A 19,615-nucleotide genomic window follows, 5' to 3' on the forward strand; every position below is an offset into this window, starting at 1 on the left:
GACTCTGGAAGCTCCTGGAACCCAGGGCCTTAAGTGAAGGTCGGGGTCTAGCACCTGACTCCTGAAGTCCTCTGCCCCTTGCCCCCATGCTGGACTCACTGGTGCCTGGGGGCCTTCTAGCTGGTTCTGCCGCCGCCTTCCCTTGTCAGAGGAGCTTGGGCACCTGGCCATCGCAGAGCTTCCCCTGGGTGCTCGGCTATCCCGGGGTGAGAAAAGCACCTCGGAAGAAAAGCTCCCTTAGACCGAGCGGGGAGCAGCCGATGCCTGGGGCACCGAGGGCGACGCTGGGCAGACCAGGGAGGCACTGGCGACGGGCAACGCGTGAGGGCAGGGCGAGGGGTGAAGGAAGCTGCGCGCAACTCCGCCCAGTCCCAGCCAGTCGGCCCAACGACCCCCGCCGGTGCCCCAGAAAATCCCCCTCTCAGCTTTGCGCGCACGGCCCCTCAGGCCCCAGTGGGTTTCCCTTTGACCTCTGGAGGTTTGAAGTCCTTCTCTGACTGGGTCTGGCTGACCCTCCAGGAGCGATCGGTCTCTAGTCCCCAGGACCCCCTCCAGCCGGGCACCACCGCCCAGCCACAGCAGGTGCGGGGCCGCGGGTGGGAGGGGAGGGATGGGGGCCAGGATTTGGAGTGTGTGTGACTCAAGAGTCCGGGAGGAGGGGCTAAGAATTCAAGAAGCCTGTGTGAGAGCAGCTCGGCGCTCCGGCACAGCAGAGAGCGCTGGGAGCCGGAGGGGAGCGCAGCGGTGAGTCAGGCTGCCCCGAGCCGATCCCGAGAGGGGCGCAGCGCGGGCGCGGGCCGGGGTGACTGGGCTTCTCGGGGAAGTATGCAAGGATACCGGTCTGGTGAGCTCTCTGGTTAACCATCGAGGCTCCCGAGGGCCGAAGAGCAGCCCTAAGAAATGTCCCAAGTGGGTGTGGGGGCGCGGGACCCTCGCGGGAGGACGAGTCGGACCGAGGGAACAGCGTTCTTTCTGGTCGTGGAGTTCCTAGTCCCGGAGTGGCCTGCGGTCCAGGGGGCAGCCCTGGCGCCTGCAGAAGCCCACAGCCATGCCAGGGTCCAGCTCCAGGGCTGTAAGTGGATAACGCGCAAGAGAGGGAGAGCGAATGGGCGCGGAGAGGGATGCGCCGGCTGCAGGCGCGCGGGGCGGGAGGAGCGGTGGCCTTCACCGCGGGGGCAGCGCAGAGCGCGCGGGCCGAGGTGAGCGCCGAGTCCGGGAAAGTGCTGCGCTGCCCCCAGGTAGGAGAACTAGCGGGCAGGTCGGCTAGACCTAGGGCAGTTCCCTCCGCGTGACTGGAAGGGCTGGGAGTCGGGGCTGAGGGGCCTGGAGGTTAATACAGGAAGCCCGCGAGCCAAGGCCGGGGTCGGTCCGGCATACCAGAGACCTCCACCGAGCGGAGCTGGACAACCTCAGGCCGAGGTCGCCAAGGTTCAGCCCTGCCACTTGGGCCACACGCTTCATCTCCAGCTGTCTGCTGCCAGGTGTGGGAGAAGCTGGCGTGGAAGGTTGGGGCGGGCAGCACCTTGGGTTCAGGCGAGGAGGATCTAGGGGAGGGAGGGAGGACTCAGGGGTCAGGGAACTCCAACTTTGAGCCAGCAGAAACAAACAGCTTAGCTCCCTCTAATTACAAACCTCCTTCTTAAAAAAAAAAAAAAAATCTCTGAGATTCTTAAGGAAGGTGTTTCGCGCTTGAACTTTTTCTTCTCTTGTGATTTGAGAGATTAAAAAAGAACCTGCTTGCTAGGCTGGTTTTTGCAAGTTGTTCCAGGTTGGAAGTTGTAACAGTTCGAAGGATAATTTATGAGTTTTCATGCATTAAAGTGTATTACAGCAAAGCCTTTTGGGTGCTGTGGGCATTAAGGAAAACTTAGTGCACGTTCCCAGCTGGAAACCAAAATAGTGCTCTCCTGGGTGCCTCTACCCCATCTGTCATCCGAGGCCAATGAAAATCCTGTAGAAAAGGCACTTGATTAATTGTCCTGGCTCCATCCTCTGGGCACACCCGCCGCCAGTGCCAGTCCCCTCCTTTCCAACCCATGCACAGCCAGCTGCATTCTGCAAATGTAGAAATGACAGTGGAGGCCCCACCAGTAACTTCTCTCCAGGGTCTTCAAACTCTTGAGGCTGTCAGTTAAGTCTGCTGGAGGGGAATCTTTCCCCTTCTCAAGGCAGGGCAGAAGGGCAGCAGCCACTGGCCCCTGCCAGCCCTCCTTACCCTGTGTTCACCGTTTCCTCCTGAGTGTCTGAAACTTTCTCCCTCTGCAGAATCACAGAAGAATAAGTCATATGTCAACCTGAGCAACCCAAATGTCCATTCATGACGGGCAGTGTTCCCAGAGGGTCAGAGGAGTAGGGCGCGTCTGGGGGCTGAGACTGGCCTGGCTGGAATTGACTCACACGAAAAGTGAGCGTTCCTCTTGTTGAAGGCGGATAATGTCACATGTTGCCAAACTCTTATCCCGCTCTTTCCCCAACATCATTTATGCAGGTGAAAAAGAGAATCCTTGAAGTGGGGTGGTGGGGGGGGAAGCACCCAAAATAAGAAGCCAAGATCACTGGGGCATGAGAACAGTAGTCTGGCCGATGTATAGGAGTACCTCAGAGGATTTTACAACAAGCTGCTGGCACCGCTGCATTTCTGACAGCAGCCCAGGCTCACCAGCGAAATGGAGAACTAGGCCCACTCAGGGCAGGCATTCCAGTGTTGGTGGCTCTTTCCCTACTTTTAACCCTTACCAAGGAATGAGGTTCTTGCCTTCTTCTATTGCCCACCCCAAAACTCCCCCACCCCAAGGGCCGGTGGGAGCAAGGGATGAGGCTTCACATTCTCATTCTCTTTCAGGGAGAAATCTGTGCCTTGGCTAAGAAGGGGGCCCTGGCTGCCGACATCAGCAGGGAGAGTAGGGTAGGGCAGGGCAGGGCTGGAGCCCGAGGGAAGTTTCTCATCATTACCAAGATTAAACTGGTGAAAAAACCACACAACTTTACTTTTTAAAGCACGTTGAGCACTCCTGCTGCTCATTCATGGAGTGCTCTACTGCAGCACCCTGCATCAGAGAAGCAGGGAAAGTGCACAGAGATTCGGCCACTGCTCTTCTCTACTAGGCATGGAGCAAGGCCAAGGCCCAGATCCCCAAGCAGATGTCAGTGCCAGACCTGGGACTAGAGGCCCAGCCATTTGCCTTTTCCCAGTAAGAACTTTCAGGGACTTCAGAGTCTAGAGCAAGCCTTAGAGACCTTTGCTGGAAGCAAATCCTCTGCTCTCAGGAGGCAATGGAAGGTTTGGTGAGGGCTTGCATAAAATCTCTGGATATCTGTGTACAGATAACACATACTCCCAGAAAAACACCTTTCTGTGACACAGAAAGAATTCCTGTGTCTTTCTTTGACTTCCACCTCTGATCTCACAAACTATCAGCTCTCGGGCTTAGCCAGTCCCGAGAAATCAATTCTGTGGTGGATCATTTTGAAAAAACAGTGTATGGTGGCATCGGGTAAATAAATGAGGAGGAAAGACCCTTCGCTAATCCATTTCCATGACACCTCGTTTGATAACAGTGAGGAAACAGTTAAGATCCTAACTCCAAATAGCAATGAGATCAGGATGATCCTGAGGCTGATATGTAAATGGAGAAACTGAGGCTTCGGGGTCCTAGGTCTTCCATTATGGTGTGCACAAGCATAGAAATGTCACTATTTGAGCCCAGGAGAATAAACCTTCAGCCACAAAGTTTAGGGAACACCAGAAGAATGAAAACATACAATAGAGAAGACTTTCCGGTGGTTCACCATATTTTCATTGCTCCTCTCTGGGCTACTTTACATGCTTTCAGGGCCTCAGACTATGACACAGTAGGAATCAGATTAAAATGTTAGGGTGATTCTTTGATATTCTTCTCCTATATTTTGGGTAAATTTCTTGCTCTAGTTTCCTCACTCGTGAGAAAGTAAGGGAAGCAGCTTTGTGACATTGAGCTAAACTTCTCAGGCCTCACTTTCGCAACTCATTAGGCAAGTATATTGGATTAATATTGTTTCTAAATGGAGCTGTCAGCATTTGGGGACAATTCTTGGTTAAGTGTGACCAATCTGCACAGTCCAGATAATTTAGCATCCCTGCCTTACCTCCTAGATGTCAGAAGTCATAGTAACAACTCCAAATGCCCCTCATAGAGGGCTAGGAGTATTAAAAGATAATGCTGCTCCTAGTTGAGAAATCTTTTGGAAATTATCAATAAGGGCCCTATTGTTGGGATGTCTATGGTTAATCATCGAATTGGGTCTTCAGAAATCAACACCTGGGCTTCATCCTCCGGGAGCCAGCAAATCAGACTCTAGGCCACCATCGGCAGGGACCTCAGTGCTGTAGTCTCACCAGGTGTCACCTTTTGCCTTTTGAGAATGAAGCAGACTACAAATGATGCATGGGAAAAGAAAACCAGGAAGAGTCAGGTGAAGGGACAGGTGCTATTAGAGCATGGCCGCTTCCTTCTCTGCCATATGTTATTAAAAACATGGGCAGACTGCCTGCCTGCCTGCAGAGTCCGAGGCACTGGGAGGAAATCCTTCCCTCCTTTACTAAATGGATCACACTCTGGCACCAGGAGGTTCCTTCCCTGAAGCAGAAGCCCCCCAGCACTGACTGCACGAAATATAGCATGGGTATACATTGACATCAAATTAATACAACTGTGCCCAAGCTGCGAAAATAAATGAGAATTGCTAATGTGACATTTCATTGAAGAAAGTGGGCTAGCAACACTACACTGGAGGGCTGGTGCTTGTGGCACTGGATTTATTCTCAAGTAGAATAGCTTGTTATTCTCTCCTCTGTCTCAAGGTCTCACTGGAGACAAAAAATAGAACTATTTATTTGTGGTACATAGGAATAAAATGAATAATATCTTCAGCAGATAGGAGGGCATTATAGGAACACATGCTTTCTACTCATGCCCCACTCATTACAAGTAGGGGAAAATGAACTACAGAGCTTGGAGCTGATTTCTAACAAGTCAAAAATTAAAAAAATGAAGGAAGGGAGGGAGAGACGGAGGGAGGGAGGGGAGAGAGACAAGAGAAAGAAAAAGAAAGAAAGGAAAGAAAGAGAAGAAAGAAAGAAAGGAAGGAAGGAAGAAAGAAAGAAAGAAAGAAAGAAAGAAGAAAGAAAGAAAGAAAAGAAAGAAAGAAAGAAAGAAAGAAAGAAAGAAAGAAAGAAAGAAAGAAAGAAAGAAAGAAAGAAAGAAAGAAAGAAAGAGAAAGAAGAGGGAAGGAAAGAAGGAAAGAAAGGGAAGAGGGAAAGAAGGAAGAAAGAAGGAAGGAAGGAAGGAAGGAAGGAAGGAAATGAAGGAAGGAAGGAAAAAGAAAGAAAGAGAGAGAAAGAAAAAGAGAAAGACTGTAGGAGACTTAAGGAGTTCCCTTCCCAAATGAGGTTAACCTGACGATGAAATCTGTCAGATGGAACTAGCAACAAAGCATTTGAATTGCCTAAGAGTATAGCCAATGCATTCACGTGTGGGAAGTCTTCTTCTTATTATTATTATTATTATTTTTAGTAGTAGTACTATTAGAGTCAGACAGTCAGGGTTTCCCTGAAAATCCACCACTAGACTAGGCAGATGGAGATATTTTGGCACTTTGGGCACTGCGTGCAGTGGCTTCTGCAGGTAGAAGAAGCTGGCTGTGAAGTCAGTGGGAATGAACCCCCAAGTTTCACACAGAAGCCCTTCCACATGGGGCAGTTTCAATTCACTCCTACAGGAATTGGTTCCCAATAACAGCAAAGTATTTGCTATCAGTACCGATGGCCTGATTTTCCCATTTCCTTCGGCTGTTCCTTCAGTAGTCAGGGTTGGGGGTGTAGGTCACCTCCCCTCTATGCAGTTGCTAAGTGAGCCCAGGGAAGATGGTCTGAAGAGCTCACCCTTCCTCAGGTTAGGGGGTGGGGGAGACTGTCCTGTCTTCAGTCCCTCATCAACACAGATGGATTACAACCTTCATTAGCAAATAGAGTGACTTGCATGTCTCACTTGCTCCGTCTGGTGAAATGCCAACTCATGTTTGGATCTGAGCAGACCTGGCTCAGAGGTCAGCAGACTGAGGTACCACCCCATCGATATGGATGACTGTGTGTTGAACCCCCACTGTGTGTGGGTGATGCCAAGCAGGACAGGCTCTCTTTGGATTATGAACAACACTTTCAGAAAAAGAAATCGTGCTGTTTCTAGCTGCCTGAGACGTGCTGGACTAGATAAGCAGAGGGAAGGACAGAGCACTCCAGGGAAGTGGAGACATAGGAGGGCCTCTTCTGTCCCTGAGTTTTCTCATCTGTAAAACAATGATATTAGTAGTAGCTATGCTGTCATCTGGCTGTTGTGTACATTAAGTGGGAAGATGTAGGCAGAACAGCAGCATAGACCTGGTGGCACAAGGTGGGCACCAATGAACATAAGCTTCCTCTCCTCACCCTCTCCCTTGGAAGGGCTGATCTGAGGGGAGCCCCCACTTCATGGTTTTTTTTGTTTTAGGTAGGATAATACCTTCTTTGTATTTTTTATGTCTCTGTGCATATAAAGCTTTGCTGCACTGGGAGGAGAAATTCTTTTTGGTGGCATTGAAGGCGTCTCTAGGAATTTACTCACTGATATTTTGACCTTCTGTAATTAACATTCTCATTTTGATAGAATTTTACCAAAACATTTCATCTTGCAAATTATCTTCGCCTCATAATGTCTGGGTAAGAGGAGACTCACGGACGTTCTACTGTAATTTTCTTCCAGAGGCAAACTTTTCCTTAGACTTTTATTTCAGAAATGTTATGCAATGCTCTCTAAATAAGGCATTTCTTGAGAAGGACCATTTCTGCTGGCAGCTTTAAGAGTGTTTTGCTTCGTTACTCCACATAACAACTCCTCTGTGTCTTTAGGATTTTAAATGTCTTAGGAATTCTTCAAGTTTACAAGGGAAGAAAGAGAAAGTGAAGTTTGCTATGGCAGTAGGGCATCTGTGCTCTCCGAGACCAAGAGCCAAAGGTTAAGCAGCTGTTGCTGAATTACATAGAACCTGTGGTTAAAGGAGAAGATAGTTCTTGCCCCACAGGGGAGGAAGTCCACCATATATCAGGCTACTGCATAGATTTCCTTCTCTCAATTAGCATTCTTATTAATATGCTACCTGGGAGACTGGGCACTGTGGAGACATAAAATAAATATAAATCATGATCCTGCCCCAAGGAGCTTGCTCAGGAGTCATAACTAAAAGGCTTAATGGCTCAGCAGAGAATATAAATAAGCTGAGGCCAGGGACTGCTGGGGCTGTGAAAAACTAGAGAGGCTATGCCTCATTGTTAAGGGACAGGTCAACTGTTGCTCTGAAGGAGTGTAGGTCCAATGTGGCCAGATCTCTGCAAGAACTTTTCAAGAAAAGTCAGCACTTTGAGATTGAAAAGCCAAAGCTTTGAAATTTCTTCACTTTCCCCACATCTGTAAAGACCAAACAAAACTTGTCTGCAGGCTTTTTAATCTTCTTATCTAAATTAACACACAAAGCAAAGGCAAGCAGTACCAAAGCTGGAACTAGTAAAAGTACTAATTCTGTGACAACGTGACGTCCCAGAAGGGAGCGGTCTGGATGTCAAGAAGACTTTCAGGGAGGCTTCTTGGAGGGGAGCGAGGGACTGTCCCATAGGCAGGTAGGGTTTTATAGGAGTCCTGGCACACAATCAGATACAACTGGGTTTAGGTCCAAGTTCACTTCTCATTAGCCCTGTGAGCATGTAACTTAACCCCTATCAGCCTCAGTTTCTTCATCTGTGAAAGGGAGTAATGATGCCAACTGATTTCTGAAGGCAATTGTGAAGGGGAAAGTAGAGAGTGCTGGAAAGATCGTACCACAGAGCCCCGAATGTAGCCAGTGCCCAGTAAGCTGAGGCTCTCTTCCTGATGGGGAACCCTCGGTGAGCCTTGAGGACAATTGCTTTTCAAGGATTTTGAATTGCTTTTTCTGCCCCAGGAAAAGCACAAGAGGTCTGGGTTATTTTTCTCCTCTCCTGCCCTCTTCCCGCTTCTCCCCAAAGCCTGTGGCTGCATGCTCAGTTACCCTTTGTCAGAATCCCACCCTTTAAAAACCTGACCTGGGCCACAGCAGAAAAACACAACCCTACTCAGTAAGGAGGAAAAGTGCTCCGGGAGGCTGTATAGACACGCACGGCAAATATTTAAGGAATTCTTAGGAATAAAAAAAAATTTGTAAATCTGGATTTTTGCATGAGGCCATCACAGGAACATGTTTTCTCAATTAGTGTGCACATCGCTTGGAGTGAAGTCACCGAGTCCGCAGCCCATCAGGGCTGACTCGAGCCGAGCCACCTGATCAGACTTCACTTTCTATGACCTAAATGTGATTCAACCAACCCTGCCACTGCCCCTAGCTACCGAAACAAAATCATCCCTGAAATCCTAAACCAGGGTGGAGATGTGCATGCTCCCCTGAAAAGCAGCCTACTTTCAGATCCTGGTTGTATTCACCGCAAATTGAGAAAGACAGCGCTTCTCTGGAGGGTGATTGATAGAGTCTCTGCAACACCTTGCACGTTTCCTTTCTTTTACCATTTGTTGTTAGATGGCAACCGTGTGTAGCCTTTCAGAACACATGAGCTCTTTAGGTTCTGAACGCAGAGAAAATAGTTTCTTTTGCTAAAGCATACATCAATTGTCTAAAATATTATCAGTCAGTGCTGACATCAGTGATTATATATTCTGGATGGCTTCCTGGACTGACTCTTTTCCAAATGGCTTTGTCAGATATTTGTAATTTCTGAAATATTTTATTAATGATGTCCCCTCGCCAGAGGGATGGTCCAGAATACACAATCAGCAGCATGCCTCAGAAGCGAGATGCTGCCCAACATCCACCAAGATCAAGTAGGAGTTCAAAGACGCTTCTAATCAACTGCCATAGGGCAGAGAAAAGACAATGTTTTTACAAGTTGAACAGCAGGTGTAGTCTCTCATGCCTGTAAACCCAGCACTTTGGGAGGCTGAGGTGGGAGGATCACTTGAGGCCAGGAGTTTAAGGCCATCCTGGGTAACATAGTGAGACCCCATCTCTAAAAAAAAACTTTTAAAAATTAGCCAGGTGTGGTGACATACACCTGTAGTCCTTGCTACTAGGAAGTCTGAGGTGGGAGGATCACTTGAGTCCAGAAGGTTGAGGTTGCAGTGAGCCGTGATCACACCACTGCACTCTAGCCTGGGCAACATAAGACAGACCCTGCCAAAAGAAAGAAAGAAGGAAAGAAAGAGAGAGAGAGAGAAAGAGAGAGAAACAAAATACAGGTTGAGATCCATCATCGGGTTGTGAAATCAACTTAGTGTGCAACTCTCATTAGGGGAAAAAAAAACAGAGAGAATAGAGTAACATTTTCAAAAATGAATATGCATTGCATATAGCAAGGAAAAGTGTTTATGAAACATCTGTTTTAGTTGTATTGTATATATGTACATATACATATATATGCAACCTGGCTCATGATGGAAAGTGTATTTTTTTTACTATAAGTCATAGTCAAGAAAAGTGTGAAAGCCACTGACATAGACAACAGCATGATTTCAAAAGGGATGGCTCTGAAGCCAGACAGACAAGCTTGGGGTTAAGTCGCAGCTCTATGATTTGCAGCTGTGTGATCTTGAGTGACTTTCATACTTTAAGCATCAATGTCCTCATCTGTAAGGTGAGACTAGTTTCTCCCTTGTACAGCTGTTGTGTAGATTAAGTGACAAAGATGTATGAAGTACCAGGTACTGTGCCTGCCACCAAAGACGCCCTCAGTGAGTGAGAGCTGCTGTCATCATCTGCCTCCCCCTTGACCCTTTCTCCTTTTCTCTTCCTCTTCTTCTTTTCCCTTCTCCTCTTCCTCCTTCACTTCCTTCTCTTCCTTCTTCTCTTCCTCTTCTACCTCTTCCTCCTCCCTCTTTCTTATCTTCTTTGTAACTATTCAACCTCATCAGAACTATTGACAACGTTTTTATCCGTAAGGTTTGCTTTTTCTCAGGCAAACGCAGCAAAGAAGCAACAACAATCATATCTTGTCTTTGGCACCTTCTTCTGCACCATGCTTCTCCCATTTCATGCTTGCAGAGCCATCTTTCTGTGGTTCTTTTCCCCTAGCGTGACCATAACAATAATTGTTCAAGGGGCACAGGACATCCTTCTCCCTGTCACTGGGCGTCGACGAGGGTAGCGTGGCTTTTCCTGGCCTTGCCACTAGGATAAACACTTTGGTCCAAGTGTGGGTTCAGTGACTTTGGAAGGAGTTTCTGTTCCCACAGAGTCATATCCTTCCCCTTCAGCATATTTTTAAAAGAATAACAGGGCTAAGACACCATTAAAATGCTGATATTGTCAAAATTCTAAAAAAGTTCTGACCAGAGCAGAGATCCTAACATTTTCCCCTGAGTGAGGCTCCAGGCTGCCCCAATTCAGAGGGTTTAAATTTCTCCCCTGGCATAAACAGTTTAAAGGCTTTTAATGTAAATGCTGGAGCTGACACCTTCAGGTAAACCCTGATCCCAACTCCAGCCCTCAACCCAATGGGCAATCTATCACTGACCTGGGACCTTCGGTTCCCAGCGGAGGGCATGTGAAAGAGTGACCCACACCAAGATTCTACCTTAGGGCCACAGAGGTGACATGTCCCAATTTTCTTGAGAGCCTGGCTAATGTAGCCTCTGAGGACAGATCAGTGATGATGAACTGCCTACCTCTTAGTTCTCATGGAAGCTTTGCCTGCCCGCATTCCGTATTCACCCTTGTTCCCCTAGGGCTCATTCCAACTCTTTTCTAGTAAAATGCCTGCCCACTGGGCCCCATTTTCACCAGTAGGACTCAAAGAGGATTATTAGTGACATCTCCTCTCAAATGCCGAATTCCTGTCCAGACCAAAGATTTAATGCTGCTTTTTAGGCAGCAGCTAAGACATCTCTATTTGAGGTTGCAGCATAGTGGGATAGAAGAGGAGAAAAGAGACCTGCTTCTAGGGATAATTTTCGTCTCTTTAAGAGTATCCTCTTCTCTCCACTGCTCATTCCACTATTGCCTGTGAAGTTAATGTCACCAGGCCAGTTGCACATTTTAAATAACATTTATAGCAGAAGAGAGACATTTGTCACATCATGCCCGGCCCCCACCTCCCAAGCAGGTGGATGTTATTGAGCCAAGCACCCAGGAAGCTGAGTGGACTGCAAACAAGCCAGCAGAGAGATGTTTCAATTCATTGTGATTGCACCTGTTTTTAAAAGAAAAAGCAAATGCTGACTTACTTTTTTTGTGCCCAAAAGGTGGGGGAAGGAATATATTTCCACCCTTTCTGAAACTTGCAATGACAAATGGAATCAATTGCCCCAGAAATGACACACCACTGAGAATGCTTCTTGTGCATGAAACGAATTACCTTTCTTTTCACCTGAGTTCAAGAGTGTCGTATGTGTGTTTTCGCAGGGAAAGTGTGAACCCTTAGAAATGTTTTCATTTTCTGTTTTGAAAAGGTCAGACACCAAAGCTTGACTGCAGAGTGCATGCCCATGTGTCAGCATCTCTGTGTCTTGGAAATGAAAGAAAATATTTTAGAGGTGGGGCTTTCAAGTGCTGTTGTTTTTGAACTTTTCCAAAAAAGAGCAGGAGATGTCAGAAAGCAGAGAGCTTAATAAAGCAACAAATATGTTTAAAAGGTTCTTTTTAAAGCATCTTTATGATTAAGCCAAAAAATAATAATTTTAAGTTGACACAGTGCACAAAACGTTCATCTTCCAGTCATTTTGACTTCTTAAATGACTATGAACCTATTATAGAATTCTGACTGGCAATAATGGTGTTTAGAAAAAAACTGTTCGTATCTTCTTTCTTTTATGGTTTGGGAAAGTTATTATGTAAGAAATAAAAATAAATGGCTACGTCAAGGGTAAATTATTTCAGTTGAATAATACCTAGATTTAGGAGATGAAGAATTTATTCCTGGTTCAGAATCTCACTACTGGTATAATTCAAGTGAATTACAGAACCTCTCTGAGCCTCTGTTTCTTAGTCTGGAAAATGAGAATAATGCTATTTCCCCCACATGTCTGTTAGGACTGTTGGATTGGATATGGTTGATGAATGGGGAAACATCTTGGTTGCAGACACAGAAGGTAAGATGGAAAAACCTGGACCAGGAGTGTGAAACTCCAGGTGGTAGTGCTGGCTCTGGCCTTAGTTACATGAGGGACCTCGACGGTCACTTGCCCTGGATGAGCTCCTGCTGGTCCATTCCAAATGCAGTAGCAGATGTAGATGCACTCACGTAAGTCTGTGCAGAGGCGAGGTATTCCTGCCATGGTCGAAATGGAGGACTGTGCCAGGCATTGAGCAGGACCTTGTGAGACAGAGGCCAAGAGCACTATAGAAAAAGCGTGAACGTGGAAACAGACTTTCCAGGGTTCCAGTCCCAGGAGTCGTGCTTAAAACACATGTGATGGAAACAAGTTGCTATAGCGCTCTGATTTTTAGTTTCTTCAGCTGTCAAGTGGAATCAGTAGTACTTATTTCTTAGTGTAAAGATTAACCAAGGTGGCTTTTGTTCAATCATTTGGTTGTCTAAAACTTGAATATAGTACATTATAGTAGTTCAGTACCATTGCCGCCGCTGAGCGCAGATGACTGCCTGAGGAGCTCCCAACTACTCAGTCAGAGGCACTGTAACAACAGTGCCAGGATGCCTTGGGGACATGCATGTCCCTGTCCCTTCTCCTAATGTCTCTTCTCCCTCATTGGTCCTCTTCTTTGGCCTCCTTTGCTGGCTTCTCCTTCTCTGGACCTCTAAATATGGAGTGCTCTGGAGCTTAGCTTTCCTTTCTAGATCATTCTCTTCCCGGATGATCTCATCCTCCCCAGGCATGAGCTATAATCTGTGACTTCCGGATGCTCATTTCCAGCCTGGACCTCTCCCCTGGGCCCCAGGCTCTTATATTCTACTGGCATGTCCGCTTGGATGTCTAAAGGACATCTCAAATTTAGAAATTATTTTTACCCCCAAACTGCTTTTCTCCTAGTCGTCTCTACTTTAGATAATGACATAATTATTCTTACAGAATAATCTAGAAACCATCCTTGATTCTGCCTCCCACCTCACCTTCTATATCCAATTCACTGGCAAGTTTGTTGGCTTCACTATCAAAATGTAGTGGGAATCCAATCACTTCTTACCATCCACTGCTCCCTTTTTAGTCTGAGCCAGGGTCGCCTCTCACCTAGACCTCTTCCTGCATCTCCTGCCTCTGCTCTTGTTTTCCACACCCTTTTAAGCCAACAGCAGCCAGAGTGCCTTTAAAAATGTAAATTCCAATAGTATTTCTGAGCTCTGAGCCGCACATGGATTTCCGTTATATGTAGAAGAAAATTATCTTGCCGTGGCCTTGGTTCAGTGGTTCTTAAATGAGGGAGATTTTTCTCCTAGGGGACATTTGGCAATATCTGTGATCACCTCATTTCTGGTGGTCATAAAAGGGGTGGTGGAAGCTTGGGGGTGTGACTGGCAGCCAGTGGGTAGAGGCCAGGGGTGCAGCTAAACAACATGCACAGGACAAGCATCTGCAACAAAAAATCATCTGGGTGCATCTCACGGATGGAGCAATGGTGAGTGCACACCTGAACAGGGGAGAGGAAGGGGTTCTTATCCCTCACACAGGTAGCCCCTACCTGTGTCGTTCCCCTATTGGCTAGGGTTGGACCACACAGTCTAAGCTAATTCCGATTGGCTATTTTAAAGAGAGCAGGGGTATGAGCCAGAGTGGCAGGGTGAGCGGTTTGGTGGGAAAAACAGTTATGGAACAGGTAACTAAAGGTGACTCGGGTCAGATCAGGTAACTGGGGTGACTCAGGTCAGAGCAGGTAACTGGGGTGACTCAGATCGAGCAGGTAACTGGGGTGACTCAGGTAAAATCAGGTGATTGAAGGTAACTCAGGTCAAAGCAAGTGACCACAATTAGTCAGGATGGAGCAGGTGACCAGGGGAACAGATGTGAACTACTGATTAGAACTGGTGGAAAAGGATGTTTACTGAAACTATGAGAAAGTTAAACTTTAAAATGAAGGACAAAGAACTGAACATACTGACATACTGATTCTCTGACGAGAAATTTAGAACTCATTGTATCCAACAATCTGCCTCAAAATGTTGACAGTTCTGGGGTGGAGGAACCCTGCCTTCTACACTCGGGACCCTGACTGTCCCCAGCATCTTAATCGCCCCTCCCCTTGTGGCTGCATGGTGGCCACACTGACCTTTCTGCTATGTCTTCAAAATGCCAAACTTGTTCCAGCTTGGGGCCTTTGCACTTGCTGTCAGCTCTATGTGGGACACTCCTACCCACAGATCTTCACGTGGTTAGCTTCTGCTCGCCATTTAGGTCTGCTCAGCCATCACCTCTTGATCATCCTAATAAAAAATATCTATCCCACCCCCACCAAGCCCTGCCACTCTATTCCCCCACCCTGCCTTACTTATTTTTTCATACTTAATTTCATGATTGGTTTTCTTATTTTACTATCTGTCTCCTCCACAAGAACATAAGAATGACGGTAGGAACTTTACTGTGTTCATCAAGAGATCCATTCATCACATAGTAAGAGCTCAGTAAGTCTTTCTCAAATGAGTCATTCAACAAATAATTGCCAAGGACAGCACAGACATGCCCTGTGACAGAAGGTTGGCAGAAGACGAGATCAGTGGGATCTAGCATTTAGGGGAAGGCTCTGTGGAGGAGACCTGCCATGAGCCACCCTGTGAGTTTCTGGAGTCCCCCACCCCTCCAGATGATCTGGCCCTAAAATGGAAAAGGGCTTCCTCTCAAGCATACACCCAGTGTAGCCTTCTTATAGGTTAGAGATAGCTGTGGGCTTTATTCTGTGATAGGACAGAGACCCAAGCTATAGGACTCAGGGGTCCAGGCTCTGATGGGAAAGAGGAATCAGGAAACAAAGTGAGTAAGAGAGAGGCAGGACCAGGAAAGGGAGGCCAAAGCTCAGGTTAGCTCAGGTCAGGAATGGGGTCCAGTGTAGAGGGAAGGGAGGGGCCGGGGAAAGACGAGCAGACAGCTACAGGGGAAAATCTCTGGGTCACCTCATCCTTGGATGGGGAGCCAACTGAAGAAGCCGTGAACTGGAAGGCAGATAAGGGACAAAAATCAAATCTTTTGTGTAGCCTGGCAGAGACAGAGTCCTGTTTAGACATAGTGGCCCATATAGACCTGGTACCACATGAGAAACATGACTTTATGACAAACACAGTTAGTTCCAGGACAGTCTTGATTCCAAATGCTCTGACCCATCATCAAACATTGATCTTGTTCTTCAGTTTTAAAAAGTCATGACAGTAACACCACATGTAACAGTGTTTAGCAATGCCAGGTGATGGGTGGGTGTTCGCCTCCATCCAGGTGAACCCCTTGTGCCATCTCAATGACATTGATGTCCAGTTCTTAAGGAAGAAGAAGTGAGCAGAGAAGGTCATAGATCATACTTCCAAGGTCCCAGGATTCCAGGTTATACAAATTCTGGAGTTTGCAGATCACAGAGTCTCCCATGGGAGAGAGATGCCTGGTGGCATGTACACAGCTCTGGCCATCCCAGCCTCATGTCCAAGAGTCAGGGTATGGTCAGGGTCTGTGCCCCCAGGGCCACCTCAGGATACTTACTCATAACTCTGGTTCATTTTGCTGCCTGGATCCTTCTGAGGAGATGACTACATGTGATTAGCTGGCCAACACCTCATTTTATTAGCCTGTTAATGTAGTTTTAAAGTAACACACCTAAGATGCAGACAGCTTACTCCAGCCTAACAAAAATGTCATTATGAAAATTTACAAGGTTTACAGAGTGATATAATGGTGATGAAATTCAGATGTGTCAAATTACCCTCATGTTTAATTTAGCCCTGATTCAGTCCATAGAAATATGGGTTTTCCCACAGACGTAGTCTCATAACTGCCTGGGCACTGGGTGCTTTGTAGTGCTGAGGCTATGATAAGGTTGCCTATCCCACAGCCTCAGAAGTCATAAAACAGCCTGTGCTGACCATCCCTTCCTGCTTCCCCAGAGAGCTGCTGACAGGCCACTTTGTCTTTTCATTCACAAAACCCATCTGCCAACTGGTCTCTGGGGTCCTCTTCCATCATTAGGTCCTCTTCTTGGTAGACACAGATTTGATACCCTCAAATTTCATTCCATTGAAACACAATCCCTGGATCTTCATTCCTAAGAAATACAAGGCCGATGAAGGCTCAGACCCATACTCATCCCAGGGGTAGATTCAAAGCAGGGGTCAAGTTCTCTCGGTTAGAAAGGCAATAAACCCACTCACCAACAATGGAACAAGCAAAAGTCTGGCCCTGACTCTTCCTTCCTGCTAACAATATGACTTTCAATAACATATCAACTCCCTCTGATTCTTGGTTTCCTGAACTGTAGAACCAGAATAATAATAATACTCCCTTATAAAGTAGTGATTATAAGAAGAGAACATATGTAACACTTAGCACTGTGTTTGGCACATAAAAGCCGTTCAACACATGAAAGCTATCCTCATTATATTATTAAAATCTTGGAAAGTAAGATTTCACACATCAGTCGATGACTCATGGAAATGTTTTGGAGCTTGAGGTCTTTGCAAAGTGAGAGGGCAGGAAAGTGGAGTCCAAAACCTAGGGAGGAAATCCCCATGCAAGGAATGCCAAAGATCGTCACCATGGCATCATGGTGACTGACCATTCATTTGTAGGGTAAATGGGGGTAATAATAATGCTGTTGCTATAACTAGTAAATACAGCAATGCTTATAAAATGGTTAGCATAGCTCCAGGCACATAAGCCTCAAAAAATTTAGAGTTGTTGTTATCACAACCAGTCTTCCCTTGCTAGCTCCTCTGTCATCTCTTTACACTGGTCAAGCCACTATTTAGACAGGTCCACCCTGAGTTCCTAAGGCACTGTTTCACAATTGAGTGGACGACAGTGCAGTCCCCACCCCACCTGTTTCACAGGGCATTTATAGCCTCCAAAAATCATTCCCACAGATTTCTGGGGTCCACTCCTCATGGCCTCTAGGCAGCTTTGTCACATGTGAGGGCCATGTCATGCTATGCACAGAAAGGGAACAGCCCCTTTCCTTTCTTACCATGGTCCTGGAGTTGGTCCCTCCTGGCTGTCACCCTTCATTCCTGGGATGGTCATGAAAGCAAGGGAGCCATACCCCTTGAAAGGAATTTATTCAGCACCAGGAAAGGGCAAAGCGCCCAGACTTTGCTTTTGCCATGGGACCTGCCAGAAAGTGCTAGGCAGGGACAGAAAAGGAATTCCAGAGACTAGGGTTCTCTAGTGTCCTTGGACTTGGGAAAAAGTAAATTGTAGGGTTGTATCATTTATGATAAAAGCTACCAAAACTTGATAAAATGCTGTGAGGATATTTTGCCTGTGTTCCTAAGCAAACAGAAAAATGGAGGAACATTTTGAGCCCACCAAAACTGATAGGGTGAACTCTTCTGCAAGGGCTACGTCTATCTCAAGCTAATCATGCAGCAGGTATGACTGCATACTCACTGCGTGCATGTGCTACCCTGGGCTTTTAGCGGCTGTAAGAACATTTAGGACTTACACCTGCCCATAAGGGGCTTGCCGTCTGTTTGGAGCTTCTTATTTCAGTTTTAATTACAAGGAAGACTTTAGCCTTTTGGGAAAAAAGTCACTGGAATGAATCTAATACTACAGGATGGCTGTCAAGCAGATTCTTTTATGACCCTGTGGCCTTGGACATGAAAGGGAAATGAAAACATTTCATCATAAGGTTTCTTCTCCCCTCCTGCATGATGCTCTGCCATCTTCCCTTGGCTATGACACAACATGCACTTGCATGTTCACACACACACACCCCACACACACCATGCAGAAGTGGAGCCATTTCTGAGGCAACTGCAAATGTTAAAGAACTGCAGTCCTTTTCTGACCCCAAAATCCATAGAATCCTAGTATTGAAAGAGTAATGAGAAATCATTCCATAACAAATGCAAAAAAAAGAAGGAAAAATACCCAAAAAGCTAGTGGATGAAGTTCCTTGATTAAAAATCACAGTGTTAGTAACAGCCCACTCAGCCCAGGGCTCAGTTCATTTCTTCCTTCCATTCTTTCATCAGCTATTTACAAAGCACCAACATTGTACCAGGAGCTGTGCTAGCCACTGGTGATATAATGGTGGAAAAAACCATACGCAGTTCTCTCCCTCCCGATGGGGCTTACAGACTAGCCAGGAAGATAATCAGCGATCAGTCAGCACAAAAAGAAAAGGCCATTTCCACCTGCTAAGTGTTGTGAAGGAAAGTTCCACATGCTGGTCCATGCTGTGTCTCAGTGGGAAAGGCAGGCTTCGTGGAAGAAGGCATGATTCATCTGAGGTCTGAAAGGTGGGCAGGAGAAGGAGAGGAAGGATGCTCCAAAGATAAAGAAAAGTCCCCGAGGAAAATGTCTCACACGGTGGCAGGCTGGAGCCCACTCACACGGGCTGACCCCTGCTCCACTGTAAGCTGCTCTTCCCAATTCCAATCCCAGTGAGGCCACATTGCTGACTTGGAATTGGCCATGTTGGGGGTAATTACATGGCAGAAAGCCGCAGATGCTTCAAATTAGGGCTTCCGCCTCCTTCTGCTTTGGAGAGCCATTTTTTACCAGTGCTTCATGGGCTTCATATACAGTGGTCCCCCCTTAGCTCTGGTTTCGCTTTCCAAGGTTTCAGTTATGTTTGGTCAGCTGTGGGCCAAAAATATTCAATGGTAAATTCCAGAAATAAACAATCTATGTTTGAAGTTGTGCGCCATTCTGAATAGGGTGATGATATCTTGCGCCATCCACTCTGTCCCGCAGGGACGTGAATCATCCCTTTGTCTGCTTTCTAGGCTACCTGCCCCTTAGTCACTTAGTAGCCTGCTTGATTGTCAGATTGACTGTCACTCATTAGCCACTTAGTAGCTGGTTTGGTTATCAGATGGACTGTTGCAGTATGGAAGCGCTTGCATTCAATTAGACCTTATTTTACTTGATAATAGCCCCAAAGCATAAGAGGAGTGATGCTGGCATTTTCTTATAATTGCTCTATTTTATTGTTATTGCTGTTTATCTCTTACTGTGCCTAATGAATAAATTAAATTTTATCATAGGTTATGGATGTTTGGGAAAAAAACATAGTGTATATAGGATTTAGCACTGTTTACGCTGAGGATCTTGGAACATATCCCCTGCAGATAAAGAGGAACTATTGTATTCCACCTGTTTTCAGGCTGAGGGCAACACAAACACGGTCCTTGAAGCTACCAAATGCCTGGTCCTGCTCCTTCAAAAACTCTACCAAGTGCCTATTCCCAGAAAGGCACTGTCAACAGTAGACAGAAAGTGCCTTTCTGTCCACTGACTTGGACCTTGGGACTGTTTATTTCAGACCCTGGGCCATCTGGCTTCTTCCAGGATCCAGAACATCCCAGCAAGTTAATACCAGGCAGCTAAGAAAGAGAGTGTTCTTGTGGTCTTCGCCACCCCCTTGCCATCTA

At 46.6% G+C, this 19,615-nt stretch overlaps 1 protein-coding gene across 2 annotated transcripts in view; it reads left to right on the plus strand.

Moving 5' to 3' along the window:
* Positions 1-687: 687 nt before the first annotated feature.
* The window catches only part of NGF (nerve growth factor), a 51,546-nt gene continuing 32,618 nt past the window's right edge, over positions 688-19,615 (plus strand). The window contains exon 1 of one of the 2 annotated variants that reach the window (XM_032249639.1): positions 688-744. The gene's annotated coding sequence lies outside the window, so the exon portion shown is untranslated. The remainder of the gene's footprint in view (positions 745-19,615) is intronic. The other variant, XM_032249638.1, reaches the window with a different exon arrangement.

Source organism: Sapajus apella, unplaced genomic scaffold, assembly GCF_009761245.1.
Source record: "Sapajus apella isolate SASKATOON/1434 unplaced genomic scaffold, GSC_monkey_1.0 scaffold69, whole genome shotgun sequence".
NCBI lineage: Eukaryota > Metazoa > Chordata > Mammalia > Primates > Cebidae > Sapajus > Sapajus apella.